Source organism: Mustela nigripes, chromosome 3 (assembly GCF_022355385.1).
Source record: "Mustela nigripes isolate SB6536 chromosome 3, MUSNIG.SB6536, whole genome shotgun sequence".
NCBI lineage: Eukaryota > Metazoa > Chordata > Mammalia > Carnivora > Mustelidae > Mustela > Mustela nigripes.
The window spans coordinates 86,797,979-86,803,978 of record NC_081559.1 but is presented as its reverse complement, the minus strand read 5'-3'; the positions used below and the strand labels follow the sequence as shown (position 1 = coordinate 86,803,978).

Genomic DNA, 6,000 nt, shown 5'->3' with positions numbered 1-6,000 from the left:
CCAGCCTTGTATGTGAGTTCCCTGGTTTATTAAACCTCCAACCTTCCAATCTGGAGGGGTTGCCTCTTTGGTCTCTCCTTGGCCTCCGTGTGTACAAAAGGCAGTTTCAGATTTCACTGGGAAGCCCCTAATTTGGGGGACCAACGCTTTTATTCTGGAAGATAGATGGCTTTCATTTGTGTATTCCCTTATATCAAAAATAACTTGAATCTGAACATAAGTGGCTTGGCCAAGGTTAAATAAATAGAGTGTCAGAACTGAGGCCTGAATTCTGCTTTCCTCACTTTCAGTGTCATGTTCTTTGCAATTTTCCTCAGTATTAAGGACAGTACTGAGTACAAACCTTCAGGGCTCAGCACACTTGAAAAGGTGCATCCCAGATTGATAATCAATAGATCTTGGGTCAATCTGAAAAATAATTTTGAAAAGGAGAAGTCCTGGAGAAAGTAGATTAACTTGCAAGGGACATGCCATCTTTCACTTGGGCTATATAAACCAAAAAAAAATTTTTTAATGATTGTCTTTATATGTGCCAACCATTCCACACCACTGAGAGCTATTACACACTTTTCTAGTCTAATTGGCTTGCATGACAAGAGATTGTGATTTAACTTTCTCATATGTTTGAAAGGGGAGCTTTTCCTTTTGTGAAACTCCCAGAAATCTCACAAAACCAGCCAAGCCTGGACATCCAGGAGCTTATTTCTTGAACTCCATGGTTCAATAAGGATGCACAAGCCATTGTTGTTTTTGAGGGCTCCCCTCCACCCAAAATATGTCCTGGACTAGTTAAAGTGTGAACCAGATGAGCACATAGCAGCTTGCCAAAAAATGTTACTCTTTGCATCCTTGATTTTTCTTCTGAAATCAGGCCACAGAAAGCTAGAGTAAATCTGGTCAGCAGATTCAGGACTGCTCAGGAAACTGCCACCCCAGTGTGAAAGCCACCACCAGAGTAAGGGTCAGAACATGGGCTATATGAGTACCCCTCTTTCCTCCAGGTGGCATCAGGGCCCTGGGCTGCTGCCAGCTCTCAAGTTCATTAGCAACCTTCCCAACACCTTCGATTCATGACGTGGAGCACCTCTTAGTCGGTCCATCCATGAGTGAGAGAGAAGTGTCAGCTCTGTGAATTGTAAGTGGCTTCTCAAGTCAGTAAGCAGAGCTTCCCAATGGTATGTGGGCATGCCCACACCGACAGAGGACCTTAGAGACTTAGGTTTTGAGTTCTTGCTAGAAGGCAGAGAAAGAGGAAGTTCCCTGAGTGCTTCCCTGCCTGCTCCTCCCCCTGCTATATTTTTAACCATGCATTTCCCCCCCATTAAATCAGAATTGATGAAATCTATATAAATGTAGTAATGTTTGAAAATTGAAAAGCACATTGAAAAATAACAATATTCTTGACTATACAAGGCAATTTCTTCAAATCGAATAATGATGTGATGTGTGTGGTTAACCGTATCTATGCAGGAAGTGGTTTTATTTTAAAGTTTTTGTGCTCACCCCCACCCCCTGCTTTTTTTTTTTTTTCCCTCCAGTACTGAAATTAAGCAGCATCCAACGCAGGCCTATTCTTACGACATGTGACTTGACTTTACTGTTTTCCGTTTTTGTTGAAAGAGTCATTAACAGTTGGAAGTTGATGGCAGTTTCAGTAACAAGTGAACACCGAGAAAAGGTAAGTAAATTTTAACCTTATACTGAACAGAAAATTTAAACTTGAAAATGTTTGGCGGTGTCCTACGTTTTTGTGTGAACATACAAATATTTCTACAGAAATGGGTTTCACCTGTGATTAAAACATCGGTTTGTTTCCTTCGGTGTAGAAACATTATTCTTTTCATATTTGCAACTGTCAAATTCAAAAGTCCCTTAACAGATATTATACTAGGATCTTTGCTAAGGTTTTATACTAAAATATTAAAGACAGACTAAGGCATAGTTTGAGTTTGAAAGTACTTTCAAAAATACTAGAGAAAATATGGGACTTTGCCTCTCTAACCGGTAGTTTTACAAACTCTCATTTAAGTGGCACCTTTTTACAAAAATGTGTACTATTCAGAATCCGGATAATGAAAGATAAAAAGGCACTTTGTAATAATAAGAAACAATACCTGAATTGCAACGTGTAAGAGCTACTATAAAGTGTTGTGTTATGTTAACATTAGAAACCTTTGAAAAAGTGTAGTTTAGTAAATGTGTAGTTTATTAAAGAGCTGTTAAAAGGAAGGAAAGTTTTAAAATGCAAAAGAGAGCTCTCTGTTACGACACTTGAATATTTTAACTTTTTTCTTAAATTGTATTTAAAATATAGGGTGAAAGGAAGGCAAGTTTCTATTTCATAAGCAAAACTCTGTTAAATAAGAAAGACATAGCTGACTTTATCGAAGGTTACTTTTGGGAGACAGGGCAAATTGGAGCTACATTTTTGGTATTTATAGAATTAAATAATTTTCCTTCTTTGAGATTTTCCAAAATAATAACCCTAGAAATGAAAAAGATTAGTTAACCACAAAGCGATGAGAACTTTTCATTAATATTGACTTCTTGCTTTTACAAAATGTCTTTGTGCTCCATAACATATGAACAAAAAATATACAGAACTGCTAATCTCAGAGACAAATACCTAAAATAAATCTGAATGTATATTTTTGAAAGAATTTTAATAAGAACTCCAGATATGATCCACTCTTCCCTAATAATATTTTTATTGTGCTGTTGAATGGGGGAACGGATGGCTCCACAACACCGATTTTTTTGTGTTATTAAAAAATGGTTACAGGGTTGATAAGTGGCAACAATTCTTTTCTTGTATTATCTTTTATTGAAAGACACATATAAATGTTTTTTGATATGGTCAATTTAGTAGGAAATTATTTGGCATACTAGTACACTCTATTTTAAGACCTCTTCAGTTGTCAATACTGAGGCTAGCTACTTGTTGACTATTAAAAGGCTGACACACACACACACACAAATAGAGATTAGGACTTGGTGTTCAATACGTGTTTTATTGTTAGAGTGCAGGGAGACCCTGGTAATATGTATTTGCTTTGATATTCTGATTAGTTTTTCAGTTGGTTACATTTCCACACAATGGAAAGCATTATTTAAATCTGTCTTCAATATTGTGGTTCTGAACCTCTGCATCTACAGAAGCTGTACAATTCAGATAGTTTTGGTTGATATGTTATTACTTTCATTTTATTATAAAAGAACATCACATGAATAAACATATGTAGTATTTATGCATTACCAAGAGTGACTATCCACATAAACATCTGACACTGAAAAAATGTCCACTGCAGTTTTTAAAACCATTTCATATTTTTAATAGCCAGATTCCTTGTTAAATGATTGTTTCTTGAAGAAACTGTCAAATTAAAATATAAATATCTTATGAAGTATGTGTAAAACTAAGAATGAGTTATGTAGCTCAGTATGGATTTATAAAGAGCAACAATTAGCACTGATGGGCATATAAACTGAGACATTCTCAGAATTGTTTGTAAAAACAAGTAATGCATTATCATTTGAACACACAGACCGAATCCTAAAGAGTCAAGTACAAATGAGGTATTACTATAGGTTACTATACTTTTACACATTTTAAGTGAATAAATAAACAAATTTTGGTGAAATGAAACAATGCAGAAAATCTTATTTGGAAAGTAATTTCAAAACTGATTTATGAAAAGTATATCATGCTTTTCCACTTGGGGCCAGCATTCAGCAAAATTGAGAAAAGAGATTTTTTTTCATTGATATTCCTCCTTTATTCTTTTTGAATGCTTTGATTTGGAATGGCCTGCTCTGTCCCTAACTTAGAATCTCACAGCCTTGGTACCTAGAAGGACAGACCCCACTTGGGGTCTTCCATCCTACTTCAGTTGTCCTTAAAACTTACTCATCCTATTTCCCAGCACTTAGAGCATCTGATAAAAATAATTCATGCTCACAGGAGAAAGCTACAGAGCTTTGTTTCTTTTTACTTCTTAGCCAGACCTCCCCTCCCTGGTAAAATTTTAATAAGGTCACTCAGTAGACAAATCCAAAGGGACAGCTACATGTTGAAGACTTCAGTCAGGTGAAGAAAATGATACTATAACAAATAGTTGGGGGGTGGATATTTGGGGGATGGAAGAGTGTTTTGTTAACCACTGGTCCTCTTAAGGTATTTAAACACAGTGTGTCTTATATGAAGGGTCCACAGAGATGTGTTCATTCCTCTAAGATATTCCTGAATAATATATACACCGTTCTTGTAGAGGATGAAAATTAATTGCACTATGCCTTAACACTATTTTCATATTCACATACACTTAGAAAATACTTAAATACTCCATTGTTTAATATATATGCATTTTAAAAATAATTTAATATTCTGAATTTAAAACTTTGGGTACCAGAAGCATATTTTTTTGCACTGAACAATACATGTTATAGAGCTAGAGTTTAAACTATACTTACAAGTATTCTAAATATCAGTTTAGAGTTGGCAAAATGCCTTTTTTTTTTTTTTTCAAATGATGGAAAATGAGTTGAAATTAGTTTAGGCAATAGAAACAGTCACTAATTTGTATAACTTTAAAACCCAAGGAAAGCAAAGTCAGGCATGGTAGAATCTAGGAGCTCACATGGGTTTTTGATTGGGTTGTATTTTCTTCATTACTCAGATTTTTTTTTTTCTTCCCAATGTGCTATAAGCCCTCTCTGACAGAAGTTCACAGAATTGACTAGAAAGTGTTGGGTTTACATTGACCCTTTCAGATGTGTTGCAGAAATTTGACTTTCCCCTATCACCACTGTAAAGGTCTCAGATTGAGATCTGATTGGGCCAAATTTTGTCACATGACCAAGGTAGAGCTAATCATTGACCCTAAGACACTAGCACCATGAGTGACTGCATTGGGTCACGGGTCTTCTCTAGCATGGAGGGGCCTCCTGAGCCTGCAACACATTACTCTTTGCTGAATGGAGGTGCCTCCACACAGAAACTAAAATACTTTCCCCAGAAGAAAAGTGACTTTATTTCTTATAGGTAAAAGCCGCAGAACTCTACTATACAGCCACATATGGTCACACTTAAAAAAAGTGCTTATTCAAATTCTCTGAACTTTATAATCAGACAGAAATACAGTATCAGTTTAAAGGTAGGTTTGAATGAAGCAAGCGTTTCAATTAAACTGAATTTTAAAGTATTTTTCAAGAGCTACCTCATAGATGAATACTTGTCTCAACATTTTTCTTCTAGGAGTTTATAATCTAATATGATTGTTACATTAATAATTATTATAATACAAGTGAAATTTGTCCAATACCATATGAGGATTCAGAAACTCATGAAACATTTTGTATTCCAGTTATGTGCCAGGCAGTAAATTAGAGAATTTCCAGGCATTATATCACTTGATTATATCCTATCAGAGAAATCAGGACAGTTTGGGAGGACAGATTTGTAGTATTTTTCAGAGACAGCTAGGATTTGGGATTTGAGAAACATCCCAGGGAACAGAAAGGGGATATGTCCAGACACATAAGTCAGAGAATTTCCAAGGAAAAATGAGTTGACTAGTTTTGGTAGCTACAAATACAGTAGTAGGAGATAAGGCCAGAAAGACGTTTGAAATCCTAAGAGAGGGGCTCCTGGGTGGCTCAGTGGGTTGGGCCGCTGCCTTTGGCTCAGGTCGTGATCTCAGGGTCCTGGGATCGAGTCCCGCATCGGGCTCTCTGCTCAGCAGGGAGCCTGCTTCCCTCTCTCTCTCTCTCTCTGCCTGCCTCTCCATCTACTTGTGATTTCTCTCTGTCAAATAAATAAATAAAATCTTTAAAAAAAAAAAAAAGAAATCCTAAGAGAGGAGACCTGCTGAGCAGATTATGATGAAAGGTTGTAAGTAACAATAGTACTGTTAAGCAGGAGAAATACATAATTGAAAGTCCTCATTTGGATGATGGGCTAGCCAGCATCCGGATTTATTTCCTTTTTGCATAGATCTCCCT

The 6,000-nt window shown here is 36.3% G+C and overlaps 1 protein-coding gene across 1 annotated transcript in view; it reads left to right on the top strand.

The window, feature by feature from the left end:
• Positions 1–1,535: 1,535 nt before the first annotated feature.
• Positions 1,536–6,000, top strand: part of ARHGAP15 (Rho GTPase activating protein 15) — a 611,884-nt gene continuing 607,419 nt past the window's right edge. Inside the window, exon 1 of the mRNA XM_059394353.1 lies at positions 1,536–1,678. The gene's annotated coding sequence lies outside the window, so the exon portion shown is untranslated. The remainder of the gene's footprint in view (positions 1,679–6,000) is intronic.